Genomic DNA, 15,271 nt, shown 5'->3' with positions numbered 1-15,271 from the left:
TCACAGATGGAAACCGAAGTGCAAATTAATTGTTAATGAGGAGGAAATAGACACAGGTGAAATCTAGTAACAACAGAAGACCCAGTATACCTGATCATTTGAAAACAACATAGGATGTGTGAATATGAATATATAAATGGTTGCTTTTTTAAAAAATAGTTAATAGCAAAGCATTGATATAAAGTGAAAAATGAACCCCACAAATGAATAATTATAGCTGGCAGTCCCTTCTTAGTACTGAGTGTTTACCTGCCTGGCAGTGTTGTGGAATGATTGTTTGTTTTTTAAAGCCACTGTTAAATAAATTGAGCAGCCTCAGAGCTGTTTTCTACCTTTCATTTACAGTACTCATTAATACACCAGACAATAATCTGTCATTTGGGGCATGGGATACTTAGTTATCTTTATTATGGAATTTTTACTGAAAGGAAATATTCCCTGTGGTCAAAAATCTCTTAGAAGGACAATTATAAAGCATGTTAATCCTACCAACATATTAACCTCATGATTTTCAGTTCTGGGGTGCATTCTGTACCTGGAAAGTTAAACTAAAAATACTTAGGAAGACAAATTTCAAGAGATAATGAAATGAAAATGTGAACCAGTGTCTGTAAGGTAACAAATTAGAAAATAAATCCTTCATCAAATGTAAATGACAAATCCTTTGCTGTCTTATAATTAGTTTCTTGTTCTTTGGGGACATTAATAAAATACAAGTTTAAAAAATACAAAAACCTCTTATGCACATAGAGAAGAAGCCTGTGTGAATGATTTACCCATTTAATTTGTACTCCAGAGAGGTTTGCCTCTTATTTGTATAACTGATAAGTATATCTATATCAATTGGTAGCTTTGTGTTCATAATTTATAAAAGGGGGAGAGAGACATATCAATTACTATAATTTTTTTTTTTTCGAGACAGGGTTTCTTTGTGTAGCTTTGTGCCTTTCCTGGAACTTGCTTTGTAGACCAGGCTGGCTTTGAACTCACAGAGATCCGCCTGCCTCTGCCTCCTGAGTGCTGGGATTAAAGGCGTGCGCCACCACTGCCCGGCTAAGGACAAGTACTCTTTAACTGTTGAGTGATTTTGGTAGAGTCTATTGTCCATAAAGTGCTTTGATTTCCAAAGGATAGTTTAATGAAAATGGTTAATAATACTATTATTTGAATCTCTTGTGTTAGTGTTGTTTTAGTTTGTTGCAACAATGAATGTAAACCTATGATGACTGAGTTATATTAATATGAAGTCTTGTATATGAAAAGTTCTGTTGAGTCTGGCATATGGTCAATTCCCAGTTCCTTTAACAATTTGACTAATAATAATTTTAATTGTGATATAAAATGTAAATAACTCGAATCTTCCTTTGATATTTTTCTGTACTCGGAGTAGACAGGGGTCTGTAGGCACTATTGCTCCTAAGCATAATGGGTTACAGATATCAAGGCCTCTAGTTCTTTTGCTTTGATTTTTGAAAACTGTGTAATTTTGAAATCTTTAAATCTCAGAGTTGAGACCTCCGTTCCCTGTGTGAGTTTTCATGTAGTAATAGCTTATTATGTTTCTGCTTACATATCTCCACTGATGGAGAAATATCCAAGGTCAACTCACTTTACTTTTTGGACAGGCTTCGTGGTTGTTAAGTCTTAATATTGAGTACCCCAAACTGCCTGCTAGAAACATGTGCTAATTAAGTTTAGTCTTAAGCTCTGAAATCACTATACAAATTTATGTATGATGCCATTCTCTTAAGAGACTTCAAAGAGATAAATAGACAACACCTTTCCTTCAAACCTTCTGGTCCCAGATGCTTTCCATTACTTACCAATGAGCTGATCTAGAGGCATTTTGAGTTCTTTATTTCCTCATCTGACATCGCCAGCACTGGGTAAAGTGGGCTTTTGTTTCTTCTTGCTGGACAGTGTATCTTTGCTAAATCCAGCTTATTTGGAGGGACTGTACAAAGCTGATTCTTTTGCATGTTATTTTACATTTCTTTTCTGTTAAGGTGGGCATCTCCATTCTCTTCCTTTGGATGCTTATTCATCCCACGTGGCACTACTAAGCTTAGAATGTATGTGTTACTTTTTAGTGTTATAAACAGAGCTAAAATATCAATGTTTACTTATAAATCAGCAGATTTATTTATAGTCTGCCTACCCCTCAAAGTTGAAGATTTTTAATTCAGGGGAAATGTCTGTTAGTCTGCTTTGAATTTTCATTCTGGAACTTCACAAGAAAAATCTAGAGTTTTCCTGTTAATGGCATTTATCGTCTCCACTGCTGGCATACGCACCATGCTCAGTTTTGTAAAAGTAGCACACGTGCACAGAACTTAGTAATCATGTTCGAGTGGTTGCTTTAGATGGAGGGAGGGTCATGGGAGTGGAGTGTGAGATAAAGAGAACTTAGTTCATTAAATACTTTTTTTTTTAAGCAATAGCATCAAATTGTGTTGCAGATTTTTACTCTAAATAAGTAGACCTGAATTTTGACCTGTTGAAGTCTGTTTTACAGTGTACTTAGAAGATTCTCAAGTTGTAATGTGACACTCTTAATACTGACTAGATTTATTGAAATCTATGAACCAGACATCAGAATTGGGATCCAACACGTTACTCTTCACTCCAAAGTATAATAATCAAAGTTTTGTTATAGCTATATGTCACAAGTTTTGGCACTTTCAGAACACTGGAAAAGCTTTGTTGGTGTAGACAAGATTGAGAAATGTATCCTGGGCCTGAATTTACACTTATTGGTACTCTTTTTTTTTGCATTCCTCTTACTGTCAATCTAAGAAAGAAATGCTTTTGTTGTTGCTTTTACATAAGAGGGAGTGCTGTCTTTGGATTCTGTGTCACCCTAGAGTTCAGCAGTTTGAAGTTCAGGATTTTAGTTATGTGTAAACCCTCTTAGTAGACCATACCACAAATATCGTATTCAATATATGAAAGGGGCTTGAGTCATATAAGATAATACAAAGATTTAATGAACAAAGCACTAACATGCATTAGTGATTTTATATGTATATATGTATATATATATACACACACACACATATATATAACAGTAACCAGCTCTTTGATTTTTTTGTAAGTATTTATATAAAGACTAACTCAAGCAGTGTAATTGCCTTCTCAAACTACAGAGATTCCATTTAAAAGTATACTCAAAGTTGGGTCTGATGTTATAGGCCTGTAATTCCAACTACTGGTGAGGCCAAGACAGGAAGATCAGAAGTTCAGGCATGGCCTGGGTTACTAAATGAATAAAATGAAATAAAACCTTGTCTTAAAAAGTAAAAAGAGGACTGAATATACAGCATAGTGGTATAGTGTTTGCCTAGTATGCACAGGTCCTAAGTTCAACCCCAAATATCATCATAAGTCAGAAGGAGATAAGTGCTGTTCAGAATAGTTGTTAATAATTAGATTAGTCTTTGACAGCTTCATACACACATAATGCATTCTGGTAACTTTCCACCCACACCCTTTCTTGTCTCCTTACCACTTCTGCCAAACCCCCTACTACTTGTCCTTTTCCCAGATTCATGACTTTTGGTTTTGCTTTGTGACCTATTCAGTTTAACCAGAGCCATATTCACAATAGTTTTGTTGCGAATTTATTTTACTTTAACCCTTCAAAAATTGGTTATGTTTTTTCAAGAGATGTTCACAGAAGCAAAATATTGTATTCCCAACTTGTATATGCTCCCCCCGCCTCAAGAAAAACTGTCAGGGCATCATTGTGGCTGGAGAATAAGTTGTGTGATACTCTCCACTTAAGTACATCACTTACATAGCAAATTGCAAGTCATTGGAAATATCTTGAGCAGTACTTTCAGAACTCAAGATTAACATTTGCTCATTTTTCAGTGTTTCTGTTAAAACCTGAAATATTTTTTTATAGGTAGGGAAATTGAAGAAATTGCTATAACATGGGTAGAGATTTAAAATCTAAACATCTTGACTTATTGAGTGTCATGGGTTGCCAAAATTTTTGAATACATTTGTTGAAATTGGGACTTGAACGGGTAGTATAAATCAGTATCCTTGTCTCTTTTCAGAAATTATGTAGGTAGTAAAGTACTTTTGTGTTCTTTTTTTCTTATTTGAACAGGACTGCAAACCACTTTCCCATTTTGTGTTCCTGTAATGATACAACAGAACATATCTGTTATTTGTTAGCTAAGCCATGGTTTAGACTTCATACCTGTTCCTCACCTAGCTGTGACATTTAGGATGATAGAATAAACTGAAGTCTAAATCTGGGTGATAGTACCATCCTAGGATCTTGGATAGAATTAGTCAGTCCCACCCACTCAATGCTGTACATGAACTCTTGCCCCAAAAAGAGATTCACTATCAGGGTATATGAAGTATTTTTCTCAAGAAATTAGTATTTTTTGCTACAAAAATGGAGGAATGTATGCTAGGCAGGAAAACATAAAAGTCTTCTAATTTTGGCTTAAGGAATATGTGACGGTTTGAATGAGAATGACCCCTATAGGCTCCTGTGTTTGAATGCTTAGTCCCCAGTCAGTGTAACTATTTGGAAAGATTAGAAGGTGTGGCTTTGTTGGAGGAGGTGTGTCACTTGGGGGTGGAATGGGGTGGGTGAGCTTCCAGGTTTCAAAAGCCCAAGCCAGGCTGAGTATTTCTCTTTCTCTCTGTCTGCAGCCTATGGGTCAGGTTGTAAAGCTCTCTGCTACTGCCCAGTGTCATTCCTGTCCAATGATCATGGACTAGCCCTCTAAAAACTATAGGAAAGCCCCAGTTAGGATGCTTTCTTTTTATAAGAGTTGTCTTGGTCTTGGTGTCTCGTCACAGCAATAGAATGATAACTAAGGACAGAAAGCCTGCATAGAAAATACACTTTTATAGGTGACTATTCTCCTATTGAGAAAAATCGACTATAGTGAATTTCCTTTTTAACTAAACTGTGATAATGTCTGATATTATAAGTTAGAAGAAGCTAAAATTTCAAAATATGTGTTAGCAATATTGAGAATTATTAACAGCTGTCTCTAGGGTTCCTTGAGGACAAGCCTTTCACTATTTTTTAGTCCTTGTAATTGGTGGCTCCTGGGATTTTATAACCCTGAATTCTGTGGCCCAGTAGATTAGACTTGGGGACAAGGAGTAAACTTATAGAAATAGTTGGAGAGTATTTTCTTTGATAATTTAAGATAGCTTAATTTGAACTAAATGTTTTATATTACTTTATGTATTGATTGTCATAGGAGCAGCGGTAGCTAATATGGAGGGTGGCTTCTTTTTTCTTGAGAATTAATAACTAGTAGACCATTTCTACTGTCTATAGATGGTTGTTGTAGAAGCTGGGCTTAGTTTTAGTATAGGGTATCATTTTGATTGGTGTTTCTGGATATTTCTTCTGAGGCTGTGCATTTAAGGGGAATTGCTGTTCATATGGCATTGGCTTGTCATTTTCTAGTCAGTACATAATTTTAATACTGTTCGAATGAAGTAGTTAATGTTCACTGGTTGGCAACTTTTGTTTTCATAGTAGTCTTAGATTCTCTGGTTAAACTGAACACAAAGTAGTTTCTCATATTCCCTCTGTCTAAATATAAATAGCTCAACTTTTACTTCAAGATATTTATAAGCATATTATGAAAGGAAAAAGATATTTTGCATGTTCAACCTCTGTAGCCTCTCTCTCTTCCAAGTAGTACCAATAAACACTCTCTAACCCCTGTGCATAGAAAGTTAGATTCTTCTTGCTTCCTCCTATGGCGAGTCATGGGAAGAATAGTATTATAAATGGGGTATAATGTTGTAAGTGCTGTGGCCTATAGCCTCCTGCTGATCTGTGTATGCAAACTTTGGAACAAACTGATGGACAATAGTCTAAAAGTGCGGTGTGATATGACAGAGGTGTTGGCTGTGTCAGGAGCCCTGAGTTATCCCTGGGCTATACCTACTCCTGTGTTGCTGGGTCATCGAAGGATAAGCAAACCTACCAACCGATTACGCTCTCTGGCATCCTTGATTCTGTGATTTCACAGTATATCTGTTAGGGAACACCATTAGACCCTCCAAGGGCAACAATGTGCAGTAGAGAATATTGTGGAGTTGAGTATTGTTTCCGTCTGGTCTCAAAGCAGCCATGCCTCCTCTCTGGGACCATACATGACTTCAGCTATAGAAATTGCAATTTATCTTCCTTGGAGCACTGAGGGAAAGTTTCTTAGAGTTTTCTGACTTGAAGTAACTAGTTACTATGTGACATTATTTGTCTCAAAAATAGCTGCCTTGTGAATACATTGCTTTAGAAGATAGCATCTTGAATTCACCATGGGTTATTTTAGAATAGACCCCTCTTGTGCTCCTATCAGGATTATTCCTGTGGAAATATGACAGGAACAAGAGACTTTCTGCCAGATACAGCTTAAAGGGAAAAGGATTCTCTATGGGTAGTGGAGGAGTTTTTGTTCTTTTGAAAATAACAGTATACTTAAAACTTATTCTCTGACAACTTCATATATGTATATGTATATGTATATGTATATGTATATGTATATGTATATGTATATACAAACTATTTCCATCATATCCACTCCCAATCCCCCTCTTCCTCTAGAATCTTTGCCTCATACATTCCCTTCCTATGTTCATGACTTCTTTTTAAGAACACACTGAGTCTAATTAGTGCTGTCTTTATACACATGGGTATGGGACAGTCCATTGGAGCATAAGCCTCTTACAAGCAGCCATACCTCTGGAAAAAAATAAGATTCTTTCCTTCTAGCAGCCATCAGCTTCCAGTACCCCCTCAGGGCCTTGTGGGTCTCTCCTCCATTTATAATGGAGTGTTGACTATCTTGATCTTGTTCGGCTCTTACACAGGTAACCACAGCAGCTGTGAGTTCATAACATAAGTATGTCATGTTTATAAGACAAAATTTCAAAGTCTTCCTCCCCATTCTCCATTTCTTTCATTTTATTAATTAATTCATTTATTCATTTCCTCTCTTTCTTTCTTAATGTTCCCTGAACCTTGTAGGGTGGTGAGTTGATAAAGATGCCACATTTAGGGCCGAGTTGTCAGTCATTTACTCTTCACATGTAGACCAGTTATATGTTTCTACATTAACTGCTGATGACTAACAATGAGGTTATCTGACCAAAGTTGAGAGAAGCGCCAATCTATGAATATAAACATAAACATTTTGAAAGCAGTTCGACAATATGACTATTTAGCAAGACATCAGTAGTAAGTTTTCCTTTAGGACCTGTGATCTCCCCAGCATGAGCTTTTGTCCAGATTTATGGTAACAGGCATGAATTCCTTCTTAGGGAGCAAGCCTCAAATCCAATCACAAAGTGATTGGTGACTCCCATAATGGTCATGCCCCTGTTGCACCAGTGGATACATCATGCCTGGCCAGTTTGGTATTGCAGGATGCTGGGTCTAGCCCGGGTGAGACCCTTGATGTCTTTTCTTCCCCAGCAGCCTGCTTTGGCACCTTCTGGCACTCTGAAAGTTAGCCAGCAGAGAAGTTTTTTAGTCAATCCTTACTTGATTTCTCTATGTCAACAATATGCTTTTTAATAAAAAATGTAGTTTTCTTAAACAAGATCACAGAATTTGAAATTATAACTATATTTTAAAATTATCTGTGTAATTTAATTTAATAATAAAGGGAAATGAGAAAGACCAATGCCCTTTACTTTTTTAGGACAGAACATTTCCCATTTAAAATTACATAAATTGCTGATTGCTTGGCTTTCTTTTTATCATGTGGCTTTTGACTAATTTCTTCATAAGAAAAGAAATTGATGAAGTGAAAGCAGCCATGGGAACTCTTTGTTAAGTCAAAGGACAAGATAAGAGGTCAAGTATTCACCAGTGGGATTCACTTGTAGAACCCTTCCTAAAGGTGCAGGTATGAATTCTAAAGTGTGTGGGGGATGGTTTGGTTGGGATTATAGTAAGAATTTACTTCCCAGCTTTGTGCTCATAGAGCTAATGAAGTTTTGTAAAGTACCTGGTGGTTCCCTGTCAGTATTCCTAACGTAGCTGCTGGTGAACATGATTTTATACTCTTCCTGGAAGTGAAACTTAATCTGCCTTAAATGTGTAATTTCTCCTCCTGGAGAAGGTCAAAGGCACGTTTGTACAATTCATAGGCACATAAAAGGGGCATTCAGTGCCTCCCTGCCAAGCCATTTGAGCAGACTAATACCTGGTCATTTTCTACATCTACTTATAGAAACTGTAGAAATTCATAGTTCCACTGTGTTCCTTGAAGCAATAATCTCATGGAAAATGGTAATTATGATAAAATATTCATATTATCAAATCAGTTAATGTATATTGAAATTGGTAGGAGTAAAAAGTGGCTACTTAGACTGGTCAGAATTAAACATATGCTAAAGCCACTGAAATTAAAGTAGGAACTACAGGAAAACACCATTAGAGAGAGTAGCAATTCATTCTGCATGCAGATTCTGAGAATATTCAAAGCAAACCTCAGTGTTTTCACAGTGTTACTTTATTAGATGTTTTTCTGTCTCCTAGTATTAACTCTAGTGATGAGATTACCAAGACGACATTTATTGAGGCTCACTGAATAGTAAACACTTTGCATTTATATCACCTCCTGACAGTTCTGTTTTCTGTTTCTCTTATTCATGTTTGATCATTGCACATAGTTTTGGGGTTTTTAATTCTTAAGGGAGTGTGAGGATGCTATGTTAGTTTTTCTGATGAGGAATAGAGAACCTGAGAGGCTTTGGTATTGCCCCACATTTACAGAATATGCCTCAGATTACTAGATTTAACACAGCTCTGTGCTCCTGACTGTACCTTGCTGTTTAGGAGAAAACAAGAAAAGATTGTTTTCTCATTTGCCTATGTTTCATGTTCTACATTCTGATACGAGACTTTTGCTACAGCCAGATCTGCCTCCTATGCCTTCTAACACTTCGCAAGCCATGCTCCTAGTATTGAACACTATTGTTCTCCTATGCCTCTACCACTCTCTTCTACCTTCTGACAGTCACCTGTACTTCAGATTCTACTTTTCTCCATCTCCTGCATAGCATAGCAGTCGTTGTGAGCATACCAGCTAGTGTATGTGTGTGAGTGTGTGTGTGTGCATGCACATGCATGTGTTTGCATATGTGTGCACTTGCATGTGTGGGTGCACCAAGGTGGTTAGGCTAGCTGACCAGTAAACGCCAGAGATCCACTTGTCTCTGCCTCCCTAGTACTAGAATTACAAGCCTCTGTCACAATGCCTGACTTTTTTTTTACTTGAATTCAAGTCCTTATGCCTACAAAACAAGCATTTTACTGACTGAGCTATCTACCTAGCCGACATTCTAACTTTGAAATAAAATTATTTGCTTATCATGTTGTTATATACATTACTATATCATTGTATAGCTTTTCTTTATGCATAATTCAGCTACATCATCAGCATGACTGTTATGCATTTTATGCTAACACATAGTAGTAATAGGTCATTAATTTCTCAAACAATGGAAGATTAAATCATTTGCATTGCTGTTCTGTTCACAAATAAGTAAGTAGAAGATAGTTTTTAAAATACAATTTTGTAATTGGTGCAATACTGAGTACTGAAAGGGAAGGGATATCAAATCTTCATTCTTACTGTTTCAGGAGGCCACTATTAGATAGTGAATGTAGTGCTTTGTCAGTGTTAACTAATATTTTCTGGAAAGTTTTTATAAAGTAAAGAAATGGATGATTTCTGTAATTCTTGCTAGATGTAGAGGAACTTGTTTGCTTTTACTCTTATATTTAGTGTTTCTTAATTGAAAAGATCTGGGTTATGAGGAAATGCTAGTTTTGTGATGGGAAGGTGACAAGATCAGATTTGCATGTTCCTTTAAAAGATTTCCATTCTTAGTATAGCTGACATTTGTAATGTCAGTTGAAGGTTGGTGCCTGGCCAAAAATGCTTGTGAAATAGTTGTGGTTTAGGCTTCAACTATAAAAAGACAGGCAGGTAGTATTAACTGAAGGGTTTTTTTTATTCTTACTTAATGTTACCACTCTCAGACATGCACACTCATATGTTGTGTCCTGGAGATACCTCTGTCTATATGAAGATATTTTATTTCAGTGAATGATTTAGCTAGAGATCAGTCCATGCCTTTTCTAATTCTGGTCTGTGGTAGACCACAGTGACCCGAGGTATCTCATTCATTGGCTACAACTGCACACCAGTGGGACTAACAGCCTCATTCTGCAAAATTGTAGAATGCATCAGATGCCCTGATTCAGGAGTTTAGAAGAATATATAGACTACTAGAGAGAGAACATGTATAGGACAGGTGAAACTTTAGTTAAATTAACAAGGAGTTTTAATAAATGAACATGAATGCATTTCATAACATGGAAATCAGAATTTGGAGTTAGTGTTTCACTTCACCTATAAATATGCAGTATGTATGTAAAAGAGTAAATTGAAGAAAACAAATCTTATTCATGTAAAAACTTTTAAGTATCTTTTAAAGAAAATCTGTGTTGTAAAGAGAGATAGGAATATATATTGTTGGAAAAGGGAGGATGCTAAGCAGATTTAGTGAGTGGTAGGCACTAGAACTCTTAGATTGTAGGGCTTGGGTTGACTATTAGAGATTATACTGACTCTTAGAGTTTTTGTTTCTTTCAAATCAGAAACATCATTGGAAGTAATAATTCAAAAACCAGCTGTTTCATAGTGCTCATTTATCCTTTTTCAGGTGTGAAAACATGAGTTTTCTGTTTTCAGGAGTTTGGAGAAAATTTTTTTTTTGTAGCAGTTTGAGCTACATAAATCGAGAGGCCTTTGCATCATGCATTGTATCGTGCCCAGCCATTTTTTTTCATTTGAGTATAATTGTTCCTTAGCAAATAATTGCAGTCCAGAATGACTTTTATAGAGCTTGATTGAATTAGGGGTATGTATGAGAATGAGTTGGTTAGCTTAATCTATTATCCGGAGGATTGATGAAAACATCAGAAAAGCAGTCATTCATGGGGAATAAATGTGCTTCTGTGTAAGTGGGCACACAGTTACCTTGGGGTCCTTTCTGCACTGACTGAGTAGTAGTAACATTGGGGTGCATAGCACAATTTTGATGTAGAAGGGTGTTTTTTTTGTTTTTGTTTTTGTTTTTTGTTGTTTTGGATAATGTGCCTTTGAATTCTATGCTGGACATTAACACTAATTGGAAGTCTGTCTCATGGAAAGAAGTGGGACCTCACCTCTTCTAATATCACAAGATTTTCAAAACACAGTTCCCCAAGGGCTGAACTGTGCCAGAAAGCCATTTACTCCAGGATATTTCATCAGTTGCTTAGGCTATCATTAGGATAGGTTTGTCATTTGCCCTGTTTGTGGTAAGAGGTGAATAGTATATTTAATAGATGGCTTTTTCACTCGCCATGATTAAGTTTTTCAGAGCATATCTATGTTAAGGTGTATTTGGTTAGGGTTGCCCCGGTAGGAAGAATCATGGGTGGGGAGCAGAGGCCTTGAAAATGGAAGGGATGCCTATTGAGCCAATGGGAGCTCCTCATGGGAAGTTAGAATTCTGAGGTTCTGTGGGGGTGAGTAGGATTGAAAGGAAGCCTGAGTAGGACCCAGAAAACACAGGTAGATAGCTGCTTGGTTGCTCAAACAATAATCTACTTAGGCTTTGGACCAAAGGTACATTTAAATCACCATTGTGTTTGTTCATATTAAGGCTGTTTCTCTCTCTCTCTCTCTCTCTCTCTCTCTCTCTCTCTCTCTCTCTCTCTCCCTCCCTCCCTCCCTCTCTCCCTCTCTCCCTCTCTCCCTCTCTCCCTCTGTAGGTCAGAGGATGGTTTGTGTGAGTCTGTTCTCTCCTTTCACCATGTAGGTCCTATGGGGTAGAACAGAGGTTCTCTGGCTTGGTGCCTTTATGTGCTGAGCTATTTTCCTGGCTATAGATTTTTTTTAAAATAGTGTTTTAAAATAATTTGTATATTTTATGAAAATATAAATTTTTTATTTGTTCAGTTTTGAAGATTGTTATGTTTCTTTCCTAAAACAGACATATAATTTGGATATATTCATATAGATCCAAATCATTCATTCGTACACACACACACACACACATATGTATATAAGATCTTCTTTATAGTTAGCTTAAAAATAACTGGTTTTCCCACTCTCAGTATTCCCCAGTTATTTGTTTGGGCCCTGTGAGCTTTTCTCTATCAATGTTAGCATGTCCAATTGTGTCATAGATATATCAGTTGAGACTGGGAACTACAAAGTCAGTTGTTTTCTGTTTTGATCAGTTTTGTTTTTATTTTTATTTTTATTTTATTTTTATTTTTTTTGCAATGGTCTCTTTCAGAAAGAGAAGTTTCTTTGTGGGATGGGTATGAGAATAAATATTTAGAATGTAGTATTTAGGAATTATGATGGTATTGTCCAATATCAAGGAGTCAGCCCTGAGATCATCATATACATCCAAGTTACATCATATAGACTGAGCAGGTTGTGTTTGTGTATTTAGGAATATATATGTCTGTGTGTAGCAATAATTTAAAAAGAGGCCAAGAATTTGAGATAGAGCATGTGATGGTGAATGGGAGGGGTTGAAGGAGGGAAAATGATACAACATTTTAATTAAAAATATTATTAAAAAATAACTGATTTTAAAATTGTAGCCATATTCTTATTTTCAAATATCTAGAGATGACTCAGTAGTATCTGGTGGAAATGAGATCATTTAATATTCATTATTTCCTCTGCTATTGCTTTGGAAGGACCTGGGTGACAACTGAATCATTGATTTCTGACTGTATGACTTCATTGAGTTACAGCACATTTTTGCTATTTAATTGAAGAGCCGTATTTTCCATATCCATGTTGACTGATTTGGAAAAAGGCAAAAATTATTTAGATAAGCTATAAAATAACTAATATTTAAGGATCTATAAGTCAGTGTGTAATATTTAATATCTACAGCATTTATCCTTTTTAGTTGAGTATGGATTTCTTACCACTGAAGCAAGCTAGAAATTGTGTTGCAAAAAGAAACTGAAATAACTCTGATTCTTAAAAACAATATGACTTCAGATTATGCCTGTACTTCTGTTTTAATCTCTTCTCATTTGACTTCATGTGCATTTTGTTGCTGATTTGACCATCTTCCATTTTCTTAGTTCTTTATATTTAGAAAAAAAATTAGTAGTTTTTGTCCCAAGTTTTGTCAGTGCCCCCTCACCCCTGGCTGTTTTCTTGTTCATTTGTATTGCTTTGTTTCATTCATTACTTTTTTTTTTTTTTTTTTTTTTTTTTGGTTTTTCGAGACAGGGTTTCTCTGTGTAGCTTTGCGCCTTTCCTGGAACTCGCTTTGGAGACCAGGCTGGCCTCGAACTCACAGAGATCCGCCTGTCTCTGCCTCCCGAGTGCTGGGATTAAAGGCGTGCGCCACCACCGCCCGGCTCATTCATTACTTTTTAATCAAAGACAGTAATAGAGAATTCTAGCTTTATGGGCCAGTCATTTGAAGTAATTTGAATTTAGTACAGATGTCAGATTCACAGTTTCCCAGCAGAAGGTTTGTCTGCAAATCTCCATTTCATTTAGCCAAAGGTTACTTGACTGCCTGTAATTCTGAGTCTAGGTAACTTTACTCTGCATTGAGTAATTGCAGGGACTGTCTTTTTAATATTAAAATCACTGATAAACAGTTTGGGCCACTTTCTCTAAAAAGCAGTGATTAGCAAAGGGATATTTGCTCTTTTATATGGGATTATTTGGCCAAAGGAGATGTATAGGCTTTGTTTGAAAGGCCCTTGTGGCTCTCATTTTAACCACTTTGCTATATGTCTTTCAGAGAATCCTGCTGCATCACAGAAGCCAGAAGTTCTGATGTTCCATTGAAATCACAATGGAAAGTCTTGACCTGACTGGTAAGAGCTGCTCTGGACATGCGTCTTACTTACTTACCTGGAAGCAGTGAGGCAGTCAAGAATCATGTGCTATCAGAGCTGGTCTCAGCCTTTTCCCATCCGATGGATTCACTTTCCATGTTGATCGGGAAAGTGTGACCATTGTACAGTTTTTCATGTCAGTGTTTTTGTGTGTAACATTTTAATCTTCATCAAGTAAGTTAAATCTTATAGAATGATGAATTTTAACTTTTCAAAATCTCTTATTTCATTATAGCATGTGTTATTGGTACAAGTCAATCTATTGAAGTCCTACATATTTAGAAATTACACACCTAACAGATACCTAAGTGGTTAATCTGTTTCGAAGCAGCTTTTCATACGGTGTTAACCTTAGGTAAAAGATGAATCAGCAGCCATTATTACCTAATAAAAATAATGTACAAGTGTGTGGCTTAAACTATGAAAACACATAATGAAGAAAAGGTTGGGATTGTAAAATAATGTGTACATGACAAATTGTATCATTCTTTGAAGCACAATCTGTCCTTTTGTACAAAAGTTATTTTTTAAACTGTTGCTTTAGAAAAAAGTTCCTTGTCAGCTTTAAAATAGGGCAATACTATTTTAAAGTTAGTTTTAGTAATAATGATATTGTAGTTTTCACAATCTGGGAATATAGTGTATGATTAGTGACCCATGAATACTATGTGGTGAATAGATGTTTTAAGATTGTAGAAATTAGTGTGAATTAACATGAGCAAATATATTACATAGTCTGATTACAGTTTTTAAGAAAGAAACTTATTTAATTTTCCAGTTAATTGGAAGTTAGTCTGAAGTCTTTTCTGTTTTAAAACATTTTTGTAGCTTATTAAATGTCTAAAGCAACTGCATCTACTTTTGTCTTTGAAGAAGTATATTATTGGATGTTGCTCTTATGCTGTGAGCATAAATATATTGCTTCTAACCTTTTGAATGTCATTGTCTAGCATTAAACACCTAGTAAAAACATATAATTTTGTTTAATATATATTTACCATAAGCACATTTAAGCACCAACAAAGTCTTAATATGAATAAGAACAGGCTTTTGTTACTGTTTTTCCTCCATACTGTACCATCTTTTAAGGCCACATTTATTAGTGATACAAATTCTGGCTTTGAGAAAGCCAATCTGAATATAATTATGGTTTTGCTGAGTCAGCAGACTAGTGTATGGGATACTTGAGAGTTGGTTGGAGAATATTCTGTATGTTCGTATTTGCTAACCCAAAGAAGAATTTATGGAGGTCTAAAGAAAAATTTGTGTCAGTATTCTGAGTCTCTTACATATGAGTGCATATGTAGAAAATAAGGCAGG

General features: G+C 36.0%; 1 protein-coding gene across 13 annotated transcripts in view; it reads left to right on the top strand.

Annotated features, from left to right (window-relative positions):
• Bbx (BBX high mobility group box domain containing) overlaps positions 1 to 15,271 on the top strand; it is a 247,743-nt gene that overhangs the window by 89,719 nt on the left and 142,753 nt on the right. For all 13 annotated transcript variants that reach the window (XM_052740847.1, XM_052740857.1, XM_052740850.1 and 10 more), the window contains one exon: positions 13,855 to 13,930. The gene's annotated coding sequence lies outside the window, so the exon portion shown is untranslated. The remainder of the gene's footprint in view (positions 1 to 13,854; positions 13,931 to 15,271) is intronic.

This window comes from Peromyscus californicus, unplaced genomic scaffold (assembly GCF_007827085.1).
Source record: "Peromyscus californicus insignis strain IS unplaced genomic scaffold, ASM782708v3 Scaffold_16__1_contigs__length_79575227, whole genome shotgun sequence".
NCBI classification, from domain to species: Eukaryota; Metazoa; Chordata; class Mammalia; order Rodentia; family Cricetidae; genus Peromyscus; species Peromyscus californicus.
The sequence above is the reverse complement of the archived record's forward strand: the minus strand, read 5'-3'. Positions and strand labels throughout refer to the sequence as shown.